The sequence below is a fragment of the Piliocolobus tephrosceles genome, chromosome 1 (assembly GCF_002776525.5).
Source record: "Piliocolobus tephrosceles isolate RC106 chromosome 1, ASM277652v3, whole genome shotgun sequence".
Classification (NCBI taxonomy): Eukaryota; Metazoa; Chordata; class Mammalia; order Primates; family Cercopithecidae; genus Piliocolobus; species Piliocolobus tephrosceles.
Window position 1 is genome coordinate 86,451,894 of NC_045434.1, and position 18,903 is coordinate 86,470,796.

The 18,903-nt window shown below is 40.8% G+C and overlaps 1 long non-coding RNA gene across 1 annotated transcript; it reads left to right on the plus strand.

Annotated features, from left to right (window-relative positions):
* Positions 1-7,092: 7,092 nt before the first annotated feature.
* LOC111527233 lies at positions 7,093-7,956 on the plus strand. Its single transcript, XR_002726593.1, has 3 exons — positions 7,093-7,139; positions 7,237-7,291; positions 7,905-7,956. It is a non-coding gene; the product is annotated as an uncharacterized LOC111527233 (long non-coding RNA).
* Positions 7,957-18,903: the final 10,947 nt, after the last annotated feature.

Genomic DNA, 18,903 nt, shown 5'->3' on the forward strand with positions numbered 1-18,903 from the left:
CCAGGTCTGTCACAGCTTCCCTTGGCTAGGAAAGGGAATTCCCTGACCCCTTGCACTTCCCAGGTGAGGCAGTGCCTCGCCCTGCTTTGGCTCATGCTCACTGGGCTGCACCCACTGTCCTGCACCCACTGTCTGACAAGCCCCAGTGAGATGAACCCGCTACCTCAGTTGGAAATGCAGAAATCACCCATCTTCTGCCTACTCAACTTTTTATACAACCTGTTTGCATAAGTTCATACTTGCCTTGGAGCCACTATTGTTTGAAAAGGTATAACTGCCCTGCTGATGCTGTGCATGGGGAACATGGATCGGCTCAGCTTCTGGACATAGGTCGACATGCCTCTGCAAACTGGTGCCCAGAGAGAGAGAGAGAGAGAGAGAGCCAAAGCTATCTGTCTTGCAGGCAGGCAGGGGAGAGCCAGGAACCGGCTTGTGCCCAGAGAAAGAAAGAGTTAAGCTACTGACCCTGGAGACAAAGGAGAACCGGCTGCACAGCTGTGCATGGGAGTGGTTGACTCAAGCAGCCATAACAAAGCAAACAGTGTAAGAGAGCTGCTGATGAGAGAGCTACTGAATAAAGCCATATTTCACCTACCTATGGCCCCCACAAGTGTTCTTCCAGCTATCCACCCACTCCCATTGCATGGGCTGGACCCTGAACCCAGACCTAACAGATCTAAAAACAAATTTTCCCTCATTGGAACCACCACCACCACCACACACACATAAAGTTAGAGTCATTTTTTGTTTGTGTTTTTTTGGACCATTTTATGCCCCAATATATACAAAAATAATAGAGTCAGAGGCGTTTGAACCAGAGCAACTCCATTTTGAATAGGGGCTGGGTAAAATAAGGCTGAGACCCACTGGGCTGCAGTCCCAGGAGGTTAAGGCATTCTTAGTTACACGATGAGACAGGAGGTTGGCACAAGATGCTGATAAAACAGGTTGCGGTAAAGATGCCAGCCGAAACCCACCAAAACCAAGATGGTGACAAGTGTGATCTCTGGTCATCCTCACTGCTCATTATATGCTAATTATAATGCATCAGTATGCTAAATGACACACCCACCAGCACTGTGATGGTTTACAAATATTGTACAATGTCAGGAAGTTACCCTCTATGGTCTAAAAAGGGGAGGACCCCTCAGTTCTGGGAATTACCCATCCCTTTTCTAGAAAACTCATGAAAAATTTACCTTTTGTTTAGCATATAATCAAGAAGTAACAATAAGTATAAGCTGCTGAGTGGCCCGTGCTGCTGCTCTGCCTGTGGAGTATCCATTTTTTATTCCTTTACTTTCTTAATAAACTTGCTATCACTTTACTCTATGGACTCGCCATGAATTCTTTCTTGTGTGAGATCCAAGAACCAAGAACCCCCTCCTGGGTTCTGGATCGGGACCCATTTCTGGTAACAGCAAGGTCTCACCCACAGTGTCTTCTGGCCCTGCCAGGCCCTCCAGCTAAGCAGGGAATTATACTAAGCAGGAGGAGCAAGTCAGCAAAGAAGCTCTGGGGCTAGGGCTGCTGTAAGGGCTCTAGGGGCACATGGCGGCTCTGTGCTGTGGCCTAAGAGAGGCATTTTTAACATCTGGGTGGTGACCCTGCTGCCCTCAGAGTTCAGGAATTACTGAGAGGAGAAGCAGCACCTGTTCCCTGGGTCTCTGCAGTGGCAGCAGCTGAGGTGGTAATGGGTGTGCTGATGCCTGAGGAAGTGGGAATCCCAGCTGAGGGAGTGGTCAAGCGCTGGCAGCAGCTGTGAAGGGCAGGGGCCCAACTGGTTAAGGAGAGAGCCCTTCTCTGCCTTCACAGTAATCCCTTCACCTGTGCTCTTGGGCCCATCCTGACTTTTCCTCACAGACTCTTGCTTCAGCCACTTCCCCCACTCGTTCCAGGCTTCCTCCTATTCCATGGTCTTTCCCCCCTCAGCCTGCAAACATGCTTTGCTCTCCCCTTTTCTAAAACCCTCTTCTGTCTCCTGGGACCACTTCTCTTAGCTCTTAGTCATCCCTCAAACAAAACAAACACACAAAACCATACTCTTCTACCATTTAGCCCTGTTTCCAACCAACAGCTATAGTTGCATTTGTCTTTCCTTAGCAAACATATTAAATGAGCTATCCACATACCTGGCCTTCCTCAGCAATTTACCCACTTATGAATTTATGCAATAAGCAATGTATTGAGGACCTACTATGAATAATAGACTGTGAATAGAGGATAGATTATGAGTTCTTCCCTCAGAGGAGTTCTCTGCCTAATAGAGGACATAAATGGGTTAAATTTAAAGTATAATGTGATAAGTACAGCAAAGAAGGGAAGTACAGTGTTCAGAGGTATAATAACACAAAAGAGAGAGTCACTGAGTAGAGAGAAGAGAGGCAGAAATCGAAGATGGTTTCCTGAGGGATGTGGAGTCTGAACTAGATTTCAAAGGACAACAGGAGAATGTAGGGGAAAACACAGTATCTTGGAATCTGAATAAGAGATATCAGTCAACTTCATCAACTACCACAGAGAGATGACATAAAATGAGGAAACCACACATATAAATTGGCAGCATGGAGATCATTATGGGACTTTGCCAATACAATCAAAATAGAGAGGATGGGAACGATTGCAATGGGATGAGAAGCAAACAAGGTATGAGAAGGTAGAAAAGGTTTTGGCAGAAGCCTGGCTGAGATGGGAGAGCATTGTAAGGCAGCAGCTAGAGAGAAGTGCAGAGTGGGAGGAGAACTGCCAAGGTTGAGAGAGAGAGAGTGACATACCAGTTGCCAGCCTCTTAGGGTTGGCGCAAGGATTCAGTGAGTTAATACATGTAGCGTACTTACACAATGCCCAGCATACACTCAGTAGATGATGTGGCCAGAGTGCAAATTCTCATGCTTGGGTGCTAATCCCATGCTTATTTCATTGCATCAGGAAGGCCTGGGGGGAGATTTCCACATTCAGAGAGTTCTTGGGTAATGGGGAGAGATGAGAGAGATTGGGCAGTGCCATTTGAGGCCACTCAGAGGTCTTATGACTCATTCAGGAGACACAAGGCTCTGCGCTTTGTATGTTCTGACAGGGTCAAAGTTTCCCTCACCAATTCTCCCCACATGGCTTCTTAGCCAGACGTCTTCAAAGAGGCTGATCGCGAACCACCTTATCTCATGACAGCCCCCCAGACATCCCTGCACACCTCCCAGCAGAATATTTCAGGTGGGCAGCTTAGCCATCAGGGGAGGGGGCTGCAGCTGTCTAGGACAGCTGAGCTCCAGTCCTTGCAGTTCTGTTGACTGCCCAGTGAGCAGAGGAGGGGATGGAGGGGGGGGAACGTCCTTAGGGAGGAGGGTTGGCAGAAGCTCTCAGGCAGGACACCACCACAGGAGGCTGTGATCACACTGACTGAAGGAAGTAGCAGGTACCACTCAGTCCCTGACCTGGGGACAGTCTCAGAAGGGAACAGTCTCATGAGTCAGATTCTAAAGAATTGCTGGGATTGTCTGAAATAATGGATTTGGAATTTTTTCCACTCGGGATAGCAAATTCCACCAAGAGAGGAAATAACTTATAAATGATTAACATTGGCATAAATTAATATTTCTGATTGCAGGACCTTGTCAAATGGAAGGCCCTGTAGGATTTGGAGAGGGGAGAAAGGGAAAAAGGAAATAAATACTCTGAGTAGGGGACCCTGCTAGTGAGACAGCAAGCCTGTTGGGTGGTAGGGATTGAAGAGGGGATGATGGGATGAAATCTATGAGGGCTCAGTGGGCTCCTAGAATCCTAGGAATATGGAGGATCTGAGGGGAAAGGGAATACATTGGTTGAGAACATACCATGTATCAGGTACTCAGCTAAGCAGAGTAGATAGCACAATGAGTAAATCTAAGTTCCTGACCTTCAGGAATCCACAGTCTGAGACTGAGGGGAAAAAGGCATGTTTCAGTAGAAGGTGTGAACCGCTATGGTGGTTACAAGCATGGACGCTGAGCCAGGCTGCTTGGATCCGAATTCCAGTTCTGCCACTTATTAGTTGTATGGCTTTGGGTGAGAGTCTTAACCTCTCTGTTTCCATTTCTCCATCTATAAAATAGGGATAATAGTAGTACCTCATCATAGGGTTGTTGTGAGGAAAGAATAAGTTAATATGCATATAAAGTGCCTCAACCAGTGCCTGGAATAAAACAAACACTATTGTAGGGTCCTCCAACTCCCCCCACTTTTTCTCTGGTCCTGCCAGGAAACACAGAGCACCTGCACCACTCTCCCAGCCAGATACATGTTTTCTCCTGCAGGCTTGAACCCAAGTGGGGCCCTTGAACATTTCCAGGCACTGATAAAGGTGTTTAGGTTTTTGCCCAAAACACTGAAAGAGACTAGCCCCAGCCCCGAGTCAAACTCCTTAAACCCTCATATAAGCTCCATACCCTGACCTTCTCATTGCAGATGTACCTAGGTAAGACGTCCCTTGTGTCACTGTCCTTTGGGAGGATGCTCTCCGGCCCCCTCTGTAATACAGTTCACCTGATACGATAAATGTTTTAAGTAATCATCTTGCCATTTTAGTACTTCTTTCTTTGGAATCCCAACTGGCCCCATCCAGGAATCATTTGGGGAAGTCCCTTGCGGGAAGTCCCTTGTAGGAACTCCCCTCCCCCTGCTTTTGGGTGACTCCAGCTGTGGGTTCAGCCACAGAGGCTGACATCAGGTTTTGTCACAGAGGCAGGCATCAGGTACTATGGGAGAGGTGACCAGGGAAATCTCAAGAGGCAAGTTTGTCCCCTACACAACTGGGAGTTTTTCTGTGCCTTTGCCTTTGTTTCCCTTTTTCTTTCTTAGGTCTCTACCAAATCACTTGCTTCCTCACCCCACCCCGCAGGACCAGTGATATGCCATCACAAGCCAGTGCAGTCAGTGCCTGACTCCCAATGCCCCTTTGACAAGGAAGGTCTTGCCTCCAGGAAACAGGAGCTGCCTTGATCTTTTATTCCTGTCCAGTGTGCTTTCCTTCAGCTGTCTTCATTAGTCATGCACACTGTCCACCTGAGCACCAGTTCTGAAGTCCTTTGCCTGGGACACTTGCAGTTCTCACACAGTCTGGGCAGTGGGTGTCGCTGGTCTCCAGCTTTTCCTGCTCTTGGCGATCTGCAGTGGTCTCCTTCCTCCTGGGTGCAGTGTGCTCTGGTTCCCTGAGCCATCCAGGGATGTTAGGAAGATCAGGAACCAAAGGCAGGTTCAGGGAAGGAAACAGAATGTCTTAGGGCTCTTTAGAAGCCCTAAGAGCACAAGCCTAGGAGATATGGATCTGGCTCACCCTGACTGCCTCTAGCTTGTCGGATGACCCAGCACCTCACTCCACCTTCTTTTCCTTTCCTAGATGTAAAGTGAGAGGGTTGGATGAGGTCAGTAGTTGGCAAACTTTTCTCTACCATGGATCTCCTTTACTATTTCTCTTTGCGTGGACTTTATGTTTGAAAAGATTTGATTCTGCTCAAAACACCCTGCCGTTTAAATTATTTTTCCATTTTTTAAAATGTATTTTTATTGTGTATATTTAAGGTAAACAACATGATGTTTTGATATACATATACATAGTAAAATGGTTATTACAGTCAAACAAATTAGTATATCCACCACTCTCCATAGTTACCCCCACCCATTTTTTGTGGTAAGAGCCCCTAAAATCTACTCTCTCAACAAATTTTCAGTATACAGTACAATAATGCATTATTACTATAGTCCTCATGCTGTACATTAGGTCTCTTAGTCATTCTACCTAACTGCAAATTTGTACCCTTTGACCTGCTTCTCCCCATTTCCTCTCTCCCCACTCCTGGTAACCACTCATCTACTGTTTCTATTTTTTTTACTTAAAATATTTTTTAGGTTCTGTATATAAGTAAGATTATACAGTATTTTTCTATGTCTGTCTTATTTTACTTAGCATAATGCCCTCCACATTTATCCATATTGTCACAAATGGCAATATCTTCTTTTTAAGACAGAATAATACTCCAGTGTGCGTGTGTGTGTATATGTGTGTGTGTGTAATATATATATATATATATATATCCATTTTAAAAATCCATTCATCCATCAATGAGCACTTAAGTTTTTTTCCATATCTTGGCTCTTGTGAATGAACATGGGAGTGCAGCTATCCCTAGGAGGTGCTGATTGCCTTTCCCTTGTGTATATACTCAACAGATGGGTCATTTTCCATCCTTTATTACTCAAAGACTTAAATCCACAAGAGAAAGGAATTTTGTAACACAGAATTGACAGAACCTTAACTAAAGCAAATATAAATAAGCCTGCCTTTTCAAAAGCTTTTGTATAGTTGCTAGTAAATGCATGATTTCCACTAGACTTTTTTGAAATATTGAAAATAGCACTGGCTCTCCCATTGCCCCTTTAGTGTAAACCTGAGCATCTAAGATCTCTGGGCTGGAACAATTTCACCGGATGATTTCTCAAGTCCCTTCCACTGCAAAAATGTTCTAAATCTATGATCTCCTTGTGTCGATAGTGAGTTGAAGTGATCTGGAGGTTGGAGGTCCATCCAAAAGGGGCATGTTGGGGCTGGCTGCAACTCTGTGTTCGGTACAATCTACCTTCCTCCATTTTGATGCTATCATTCAAAATTGGGGTTACTTTCACCGGGGTTGAGTTGAAGTCTATCTTTACTGAGTTTATGAAACAAGTTTACCACAGTAAATATGTGAAAACTCCCAGTAGGCCGGATGTGGTAACTCACACCTGTAATCCCAGAACTTTGAGAGGCAGAGATGAAAGGATTGCTTGAGCTCAGGAGTTCAAGACCAGCCTGGGCAACATAGTAAGACCCCATCTCTACAAAACAAACAAAATAAACAACAACAACAAAAAGCAAAACTCTCAGTAGCTTGTGAGGGTTGTTGGTAATGACATGGGAAGCACAGCATTTTCTGGCATTTAACTTCTCCAGCCTCATGTATGTACCTATGAAAATGATATCCCAATAATGTATCATTTTTACCATCTGAAATATTTTAACTTCCTTGGAAGTTTTATAGCACTGACAAAACCACATATTAATTGATCCAATCTATTTTGAGCCAGGAGCTGTGGTAGGCATTGCTGGGAGGGCTACTGAAGTATATAAGGTAAGCTTAACTGAATTTTTACAAAAACATTTTTTAGCAGATAAATCTTTGCAAGTCGTATGCATTACAGAGGTTTTGTTCTCATTCTCGCTTCTAGGGAAACACACAAAGGGATGGAGCAGTAAACAGAGAATCAACGGGATCTGGGGGAGGTAAAGTCGGCTTGCTGTTGCCAGGGAAGCAGACCTAACAACGAAGTTAGGACAGTTGGCTTCTGCCATGTGAGGCTGGGGTCCACTTCCACTGTACCGGCTGGGCATCATTAGTTAGTAGAGATATAAAAAATATGCTGAATGCAGACCAGAAATGATTCAACAAATCCATGAAAGAAATATTTATTACATACCTACCATATGCCAAGCACGTGTAGGAATACAATGGCAAATAAGTCATGGTCCTTGTCTTCAAGGAGTTCCGAAACCAAAGAAGTCACGTAGGGAAATACGCATCCCTGGGTGAAAAGTGCCACAGGAACACCAAGCCACACAGGGAAGGGAATGGCTAATTCTGTTTTGGGTTACTGGGGCCACCTCACAGAGGAAGTGACATTGAGGCTAGGCCTTGAAGTAAGTTTTAGCCTAATTACAAAGGGCTTCGAAGGCATGGAGAGCCATATGACAAACTTGTGAACACTCATTATCAGAGGGGGCTGACTTGAAGAGTGGGGAAAGGTGAAAATGAAGAGAAACTAGTATCGGGCCAGTGTGAGAAAAATCTGAAATCTGGCACTGTTACAAGCCATCATTTTACTTTTATTTTCCCCAGGATTCAGGGGGGTGCGGTTCTCAGGTGACTATTTAGCCAATGATTGGACAGGCATTCAATAATCATGAAAAACAAGTTGTTATTTTAGATATTAATAGATAACAGGTAAGAAGTTCTATTTATAAGCATTTTTAATTTGTCTTAAAACATAATCTTAGAATTTCTATAAATCACCTATTTTTAGTTATGTAAGGCATAAAAGTATTTTTTAAAATTGAATATGCTTCCAATATGCCACAGGAATAGGTTTGATTTGATAAACAGATTTGTCAAGTAGACAAAGGACAAATATTTTCATTTTATACAAACAATTTATGCTGTAAATATATTAATGATTGTGTTCATAACTATATGTTGCTCTCTCAAGGTATTGGTCTTGTTAAGCATAGGGAAAAAACAAGATTAATTTTGTTTACAATAAAATATATGAATAAATAAATAAAATATTTGAATGTTTTATGGTTAACTATTACATTCTGATTAAAAGATCTATGTTGAGCTGTCTATAGGAAGTTAAAGTAAAGGAGACTAGATTGTGGTATGTGGGATGTGAGAGTGTGTGTATGTAGAAAAGGGAGGAAGTTGGACAGAGATACATTAAGAAGAGAGGCTGGGAATAGTTTCTGGAAAGTTATTTTGTGCAAGCAAATGACAATTAAAAAGCTAAACGAAGAAAGATACCAAAGAGGGAAGATTTTATGAGTTACATAAATGAAGAAATGAAAGAAAATGTTAGCAATTTAAGAAAGAATGCAATTAAATATACATGAAACATGCATAAGTGTGTGTCTATAGTAGATGTAGTACACAAAATATACATTACTGAAAGTGTGTACCTATGCAATAATTATTTATTAAGCACTTGTTATGTGCCAGGAACACACATGGCTATTTCTTTCTTTCTTGGCATTTTTACTGGATTTCTATGTATTTGACAAAGAAAAGCTGTAGAACTTTCTACAATGATTTGAACTTTCTTCCACTATATAATAATTGCATGGGGGTATATTTTTAAATATGTCAAGTCAGAGCCCAGGTGGAACTATGGGTGAGTTTTACCAAAATAACCAATGGCTGTCAATTTTGTGAGTGAGTACTACCTTTTTTTTCTGTCTCAGTCCAGAGCACTCTCTCAGAATTTAATTCTGAAAGATGCCATGTTATTTATTCATTTTTTGGTTTCTATTGGACCTCAGGTTTTGTGAATTGAGTTGAGCACACTCCTCAGTTCATGGCTCCCTATAATTATTGTCTTATTTGGGGACCATTTAAATTTTTATTCAGTTTTTCCCTTTATCCCCTCTCGACCCTTCTCCCTTGCCCATAGGTTCCTACTCCTGTGTTTTTAATGTATGTTCTTTTTATTCACTTTCCATAAATTTATTACATAGAGGGGGTCTAGGTTGGAGGAGCTGAACTGTAACCTCAAAGGAGGTCAGAACTGTGGGCTCACTGCCTTTTATCCCTTTTGAGGCTGGAGGATCAAAGGTTAGAGATAAAGTTGTTTAGAGAAGGATCAAATGTTAGAGATAAAGGTGCTTTAGACACTTTCAGCCCTATCTATATAGATTCTACCACCACCCAGTAAGACAGCTGCGGTGGGACTGGAGTCCGGCCAGTGGAAAGGGGGTTGCAGTTTTACTTTGAAGCAAAAGGTTTGGTAATTGGCAATATTCTTCTTTCTAGATATCTTCCCAGATTGTTATCATAATGGTCCCTGTTGGGTGGGACGAAATAAACTTTTTTTATTGATACATAATATTTATACATATTTATGGGGTACATGTGAAATGTTCTGGCATGCATACAATGTGTAATGATCAAATGTGGATATGTAGAACATCCATTACCTCCAACATTTGCCATTTCTTTCTGTTGGGAACATTTCAAATCTTCTCTTCTAGCTACTTTGAAATATACAATATACTATTGTCACTCCACTGTGCTATCAAACACTAGAACTTTCCTTCTATCTGACTGTATATTTGTATCTGTTAACCAATCTTTCTTAATCTCCCTCCACCCACCTACTCCCCAACCCCCGCCCTCATCCCCCCAACCCCTGCTCCACTTCCCAGCCTCTGGTATCTATCATTCTACTCTGTACCTCCATGAGACCAAATCAACTATTTTAGCTCTCATATATGAGCAAGAACATGCAATATTTGTCTTTCTGTGCCTGGTTTATTTTGCTTAACATACTAACATCCAACTGTATCCATGTTGCTGCAAATGACATGATTTCATTCTTTTTTTTGTGGCTAAATAGTATTCCATTGTGCATACATACCACTTTTTTTATCCATTCACTCACTGGTGAACATTTAGGCTGATTTCATATTTTGGCTATTGGGAATAGTGCTGCAATAAACATCGGGGTGCAGATAACACTTTAATATACTGATTTCCTTTCCTTTGGATAAATGCCCAGTAGGAGTATTGCTGGATTGTATTGCAATAGAGGATTGCTCTATTTTTAATATTTGAGAAATCTCTACACTGGTTAGTCTTCCGTAATGGCTGTACAAATTTACATTCCCATCAACAGTGTATAAGGTTTCTCTTTTCTCCACATCCTTGCCAGCATCTGCTATTTCTTATCTTTTTAACAATAGCTATTCTAACTGGGGTAAGATGATATGTCATTGTGGTTTGAATTTGCATTTCCCTGATGATTATTAATACTGAGAATTTTTCATATATCTGTTGGCCACTTATTGTATTTTTTGGAGAAATATCTGTTTTTTTCCTTTATCTACTTTTTAGTGGAACTATTTTTTTTTTTAACCGTTGAGTTGTTCAGTTGCCAAATGAATAGTCTGTGAATATTTTTTCCCATTCAACAGATTGTCTCTGCACTCTGCTTGTTGTTTCCTTTGCTGTGCAGATGCTTTTTAGGTTAATATAGTCTCATTGTCTATTTTTGATTTTGTTGCCTATGCTTTTGAGGTATTAGCCATAAAATCTTTGCCTAGACTAATGTCTTGAAGTGTTTCCCCTATGTTTCTTCTTGTAGTTTTATAGTTTTGGATCTCAAGTGTAAGTCTTTAATTCACCTAATGTTGTTTTTTTTAAAATATGGTGAGATATAGGGGTCTAGTTTCATTCTTCTGCATATAGATATCCAATTTTCCCAGTACCTTATTGAAGAGGGTCACATTTCCCCAGTGTACATTCTTGTTGCCTTTTTCAAAAATCAGTTGACTATAAATATGTGGATTTACTTCTGGGATCTCTATTCTGTTTCACTGATCTATGTGTCTGCTTTCATACTAATACCATGCTGTTTTGGTTGCTATATCTTTGTAATACATTTTGAAGTCAGGCAGTGTAATGCCTTCAGCTTTGTTCTTTTTGCTCAGGATTGCTTTGGCTATTCAGGCTCTTTTTTTGGTTCCATATAAATTTTATTATTTTTTCTATTTCTATGAAAAAATGGCATTGGTATTTTGATAGGGATTGCATTGAATCTGTAGATTGCTTTGGGCAGTATGGACATTTTAACAATATTAATTATTCTGATCCATGAGCATGTTTTTTCATTTGTTTGTGTCCTCTTCAATTTATTTCATCAGTGTTTTGTAATTTGCCTTGTAGAAGTCTTTCATTTCTTTGGTTAAATTTACTCCTCGGTATTTTTAAAAGGCTATTGTAAATTAGATTGCCTTTTTTATTTCTTTCTCAGCTAGTTCATTTTTGGTGTATAGAAATGCTATTGATTTTTGTATGTTGATTGTGTACCCTGAAACTTTACGGAATTTATTTGTCAGATCTAAGAGTGCTTTGGTGGAGTCTTTAGGTTTTTCTGAATATAAGATCACATTATCCGCAAACAGGAACAATTTGACTTCTCTTTTTCCAATTTAGATGTCTTTGGCTTCTTTCTCTTGCCTTAACTGCTCTGGCTAGGATAATGCTGGCCTCATAGAATAAGTTAGGGAAAATTCCCTCCTTTTAAATTTGTTTTGAATACCTTGAAGATAATTGGTATTAGTTCTTCTTTTAAAGTTTGGCAGAATTCAGCAGTGAAGCCATCCAGTGCTGGGCTTTTTCTTTTTGGGGAGACTTTTTATTACTGATTCAATGCTCATTATCGGTCTATTTAGGTTTTCTATTTGTTTCTGACTCAATCTTGGCAGGTTGTATGTATCTAGGAATTTACCAATTTCCTCTAGGTTTTCCAGTTTTTCAGTGTATAGTTGTTTATAACAGTCTCTGATGATCTTTTTTAGTTCTGTGATATCATCAGTTGTAATGTCTCCTTTTTCGTTTCTGATTTTGAGTCTTCTTTTTTCTTGGTTAGTCTAACTAGCAATTTATTGATTTTGTTTATCTTTTCAAAAAAACAGCTTTTTGTTTCATTAATTTTTGTGGGTTTTTTTTTTTTTTTTTTTTTTTTTTTGTCTCTATTTCATTTAGTTCTGCTCTGGTCTTTATTATTTCTTTCCATCTACTGATTTTGGGTTTGATTTGTTCTTGCTTTTCTAATACCTTAAAGTGCATGGTTAGATTGTTTATTTGAAATCTTTCTACTTTTCTGATGTAGGCATTTATTACTATAAAATTCTCTCCTAGCATTGCTTTTGTTGTGTTCCATAGATTTTGGCATGTTGTGCTTAAATTTTCATATATTTCAGGAAATTTTGTGATTTCCTTCCCAATTTCTTCCTTGAACCAATGGTTGTTCAGGAACATGTTGTTTTGTTTCCATTTGTTTGTACAGTTTCCAAAGTTCCTTTTGTTATTAATTTATAGTTTTACTCTACTGTGGTACAGGCTGGTCTTGAACTCCTGACCTCATGTGATCCACCCACCTTGCCTCCCAAAGTGCTGGGATTATAGGCGTGAACCAACATGTCTGGCCAGATTTGCATTTCTCTAATGATCAGTGATGTTGAACTTTCTTTCATATGCTCGTTGGATGCATGTCTGTCTTCTTTTGAAATGTGTCTGTTCCAAAAAAAACCCCTTTTCAGTGGGGTTTTTTTTTGTTTGTTTGTTTTGTTTTCTTGTAAATTTGTTTAAGTTCCATAAGGATTCTGGATATTAGACCTTTGTCAGATTCATAGTTTGCAAAAATTTTCTCCCATTCTGTAGGTTGTCTGTTTATTGATAGTTTCTTTTGCTGTGCAGAATCTCTTTAGTTTAATGAGGCCCCATTTGTCAATTTTTTCCTGCAGAATAAACATTGCTTTTATCAGCACATGGAACATTCTCCAGGATAAACCATATGTCAGTACACAAAATAAGTTTCAACAAATTTTAAAATATTGAAATCACAGCCAGGCGCGGTGGCTCACTCCTGTAATCCCAGCATTTTGGGAGGCCGAGGCGGGCAGATTACCTGAGGTCAGCAGTTTGAGACCAGCCTGGCCAACATGGTGAAACCCCGCCTCTATTAAAAATACAAAAATTAGTCGGGCATGGTGGCAGGTGCCTGTAATCCCAGGTACTCGAGAGGCTGAGGCAGGAGAATCACTTGAACTTGGGGCTTCATACATCATTGATGGGAGTGTAAATTAGTTCAACCATTGTGGAAAGCATTGTGGCAATTCCTCAAAGAGCTAAAAGCAGAACTACTATTCAATCCAGCAATCTCATTACTGGGTATAAAGCCAAAGGAATATAAATCATTCTGTCATAAAGACATAGCATGCATGGGTTCACTGCAGCACTATTCACAATAGCAAAGACATGGTATCAACCTAATGCCTATCAAGAATAGATTGGATAAAGAAAATGTGGTACATATGCACCTGGAATACCATGCAGCCATAAAAAAGAATGAGATTATATCCTTTGCAGGAACATGGATGGAGCTGGAGCCCATTGTCCTTAGCAAACTAACAGTAACAGAAAATCAAATACCACATATTCTAACTTATAAGTGGGAGCTAAATGATGAGAATACGTGGATACATAGAGGGAAACAACAGACACTGTGCCTACTGGATGGTGGAGGATGGGAGTAGGGAGGGGATCAGGAAAAATAACTAATGGGTGCTAGCCTTAATACCTGGGTGATGAAATAATCTGTATAACAAACCCCCATGACACAGGTTTACCTATGTAACAAACCTGCATATGTACCCCTGCCCTTAAAAGTTAAAAAAAAATGTATGAATGTCCGTTAGGTCCATTTGGCTTAAAGTGCAGTTTAAATCCAATGTTTCTTTGCTGATTTTCTGTCCAGATGATCTGTCCAATGCTGAGAGTAGATCGTTGAAATTGCCAACTATTACCATATTACAGTCTATCTCTCCCTTTAGATCTAATAATATTTGGTTTATATATCTGGGTGCTCTGGTGTCATATATGTTTAGAATGATCTTTTTTGTTTTGTTTTGTTTTCTTACAGTTTTTTTTTAACATGCTTTGTGGAATAGTCAATCTTTTTACTGTTTTGACTTAAAGTCTGTTTTATCTGATATAAGTATAGGTACTCTTACTTGCTTTTGGTTTCCATTTGCTTGGGATATATTTTTCTATCCTTTTACTTTCAGTCTGTATGTATCTTTATAGGTGACATGAGTTTCTTGTAGGCAACATATGATTGGGTCATGAATTTTTACTTAGTCATGGGAAATTTTATCTTTCGAGTTGTTAATTTAATCCATTTACATTTATGGTTATTATTGGCAGATGATGACTATCTCTGTCATTTTAATAATTGTTTTCTTACTGATTTGTATATCCTTTGTTTCTTTTTTTCTCTTATTGTTTATCATTGTGGTTTGGTGGTTTTCTGGAGTGGTAACATTTGAGTCCTTTTTCTCATTTATGTGTCTGCTCTACTAGTGAATTTTATAATTTTGTGTTTTCATGATGATAGATATTGTTCTTTCATTTCCAGATGTAGGGCTCCCTTAAGCAGAAGATGAACTTTTATAGATTAGTATTTAATAAGATGCAAAGCTTGACAAAAGCCATGTGATCACCCCATAATCTGTGTAACATGCACCTATGATCTCCTGGGCTTACTTGTGTATCTGCAACACATGTCTACTGAGATCCTTTTCAGAGAAGTTCTAAATAACCATCACATTATTACTTCACATGTGTGGTGTCCTTACACTGCATATAACAGCTAGAACATGTATGGATAAGAGATAGAAACAGAAGCAGAAAGGGGGAGGGGAGGGCTGAGCAAGGCATGCAAGGCATAGTCTTTAAACTCTGACTCAGTCAATTTTTTTATCGAGTCATTTTTTAATCTGAATTTTCAGCTCTATCAACATTCCAGGGGACACTGGGGACAGCCACTTTGACTCTTGGAAACTAGGCTGAGGGTGTGGTTGCTGTGGCAGCTGCTGTCAGAGTGTGACTGGATAGGGCACAGTCTCAGCTGTACTTGTGGTGACAGGGAGACGATCATGGCTCCCACCCACCTACCTGTCCTGACTGCTCCCTACTCACTGAGCATACTAACAAAAAACATTACATCAAAGCCTCCTGGAATAGGTGAGGGAGATGGAAGAAGCCACAGGAGGAGAGGGTGAAGAAGGGAGTAAGGAGGGTTTACATCTTACATGCAAAATGTTACTGTGCTGCAATATCTAGTGTTGTTTCTGGCACTGAACCTACAAGTAGCCCATGCCTACAGACTAAATAGGCATCTAAGAGAATAAATACAGAAGTGACTTGGGCAGGATGGTGCTCTTTGGAACCTTTCCATTTATATATATATATTTTTTTTGTTGTTTGTTTCTGTTTTTTTTGAGACAGGGTCTTCGTATGTTGTCCAGGCTGGTCTCGAACACCTGGGCTCAAAGGATACTCCTGCCTCAGCCTCCAAAAGTGCTAGAATTACAGGTGTGAGCCACCACACCCATCCTTCCATAATTTCTTGTTGTTCAGAGTCATGTAATGCTGGGTAGGGGCCCAGCTTTGCCCTCTTGGGGTACCTCAGACTGTCATGCAGAACTTAGTAACCATCTATGGCCTGCTACATGTAAGGTCCTCTCTCGACCATGAGACTCATATGAGATCACAGTAAATGCCTTCCTGGCCTGAAACAACACCTTGGAACATTTTTCCATTTTATTCACTGAGGAGCACTTTTTATCAACTATGCAATTAAATGCACCTTTATTTTTATTTTTTTAATTAAACTTTAAATTCTGGGGTACATGTGCAGAATGAGAAGTTTTGTTACATAGGTATACATGTGCCATGGGGGTTTGCTGCATCCACCAACCTGTCACCTACCTTAGGCATTTCTCCTAATGCTATCCCTCCCCTAGGCCCCCACCCCCTGATAGGCGTCAGTGTGTGATGCTCCCCTCCCTGTGTCCATGTGTCCTGGTTGTTGAACTCCCACTTATGAGTGAGAACATGCAGAAGTGAACCTTTATTTTTAAATCATTTTTAGGATTTCACATAGAAAATCCACTGACCTGGATGAACATTACCAAATCCCACCTCCTCTGTTTATAAGCTATGAGACTGTGAGCAGGTCACTTAACTTATCTTAGCCTCGGTTTCCTCATTTGTAAAATGCAAATATTTATAATATTAGTCAACCCACCTTAGAAGGTTGTTGTAAGGATTAAATGAAATTATTCAAGTGGCATGCTCAGTACTGGGCCTGATATATTGATTGCTTAATAAATGTTATCTCCCATTATAATTTTCACTCACAGCCGTTTTATGCTTTAAAACAGATAACACACTTGACACATGATTTTTCTGTCAGAGTGGTTGTTATTATGGGCAGTCTTGTGAATGTGCTGTGCAGAGAGGTGTTGTAATCAACTGGACCACAAGGAAAATCGACCAATCAGCACTTAGTAAGGCCTTTCTTATAGGAAAGTGCGCCCAGATGTGTGGGCTCACATCAGCAATAGAATGCCATAACTGAATAGTGGTAGTTGATAGGACATTTCTAAAAATGGCACCAAGTAATTTAAAAGCAAATAACCCATCAATGGCAAACAATTGCAATTTTTTTTTTAACTTATTGCAAAGATATCTGCAAGTGGGAGTAGGTGGAACATGTACATACAACCTAAACCAGAGCATTTGAAGGCACAAAGGTGGCACCTGGGGGAAAGTTCTTGTTTCACGAGGAATTTCTGCTGAGAATCCCTGCTCTCTACAGCTTCCTACTGGGTGAGACCAAAGGGCTCCCAGCATTGCTCTGACAGGCACCTGGGGATGTTTCTGGTGCTGTCCCATGCAAACACATCTTCTTTGAAGACTGCTTCAAAGTCTTCAAAGACTGGCCCTCTTTGCTTGAGTAAGAAGAGCAAGCATGTTTTCTGCTGCCTGTCCAAAGAGAAGTATCAGCTTCAGGGGTAGAAAAAAAGGAAAAATGGGTCAAGTGTTACACAGGCCCCACAGCTTCTTAGGCTGGTGGGGCTAGTGGGATTCGGGCTATCTCGGGATCCTGCCATCACACATCCTGGCTCCTGTATTACTTTCTTATACTACTAAGTTTGAAGAGGGGAGTAAGAGGCAGTTGGGAATAGAAGAAGCAGAAGTCGCTTCCATTTGTATGGCTTTTTGCAATTTATAAAGATTTCATAAACATGTCCTCATTTGAACCTCCCAACAACCCTGGGAGCTGGGGAGACATGATCATTCCCACTAAACAAATGAAGAAACTGAACTCAGATGAAGTGACCTGCTCCATGGAATATCTGGATTCATAGCCTGGTCTTGCCACAAATTTTGTATAGCCAGAGGCAAGTCTTTAGTGTCTGTCTCCTCCTCTATAAAGTGCGCAGCTTCGATTAGTTCACCTTAAATGATCTCTTTCAGTTCTTATAGTCTCTAATTCAACAAATTAAGTAAATAGACCCTTCCCAGCCTGCAAATCATGCTCAGTGAATGCCCATTCCACACAAATGACCATTCCAGCCAAGGACTCGCATCCCCGAAGCAAGGAAACATTCACACTCTCCTCTCCTCCTTGCTGCTGGGGACACTTAGGCACCCACTTCAAACACTAGAAACTTCAGGAACTCTCCTTCCCTGCCATTTATACTGGCCGAGGGCACATTCTGCCACTGCAGGGGCCCTGTGCAGGGGAGAGGACCTTTAAGCGTATGGCCAGGGCTGTACTTGGAGGAAATGGTATTCATACTAGAATGCAAAATGACTTTTTCTGTTGGAATCAGATTTTAAAAGCTGCTTGAGTTCTATAATGTTAAGATACTATAGTTAGTTACGTTATGAGTAAAATTGGCTCCTCGCTCCTCTGCAATAGACTAGAAACCTCACTTTCCTATTCATAGGTTTCTCCAAAGTAAACATTTTAAGTTTCCTGTGGTTCAGGAACACAGCCTGTCTGTCTGTGGCACATTATCCTGACTTGCACTTAACCATCTTTCTTACCTTTCAGGGTTGTATCACCCAGAGTCTCTGGTCCAGAGTCTGGCACGTAAGCACGCTCAGTAAATTATCTCAGATGGCTGCTTTTCCCCCTGTATAACCATTTGCCTCCCTTGCTAAGTTCCTGTGTTCCTCCATTCCTCACAGACTAAGCAGCGGTGTATTCACCTCAGATTGATCCAGAGTCGGGTAAGGCGACTAAGGCAGTGTGGTGGATGATGTCCTAATATTACGATATCAGCACCATGCTCTGCCCCAAATCGCCAGCCTGGCTCCACTGTTAGACACAACACTGGGCTGAGACGGGTGTGGAGGATTCTTGGCCTATCAAGGTGGCATTTCTTATCTAGTGATAACCTACCATCGAACAAGGAGTAGAAATTGTGTGGGTCTTGAAAGATCAGGATGTCCTAGGCTCAGGATGGTTGCTCTTAGTGTTTGGATATCTGTAGAACTATTCCAAAAAGGTTTTTATGAAGTCCAATATGAGAAACCCATCAAGTATTTCTTTTGTCAACTCTATTTTTGCTTTCTAAGAGCACACAACATAATAGGAGAAACAGACATTTATAAATAACTCTGATACTGGGCAGACAGATAAGTGCTAGTGTAGGTACGTGATATACAAATACAGTGGCTTGAGAGACTATTTCAAACTAGAAGA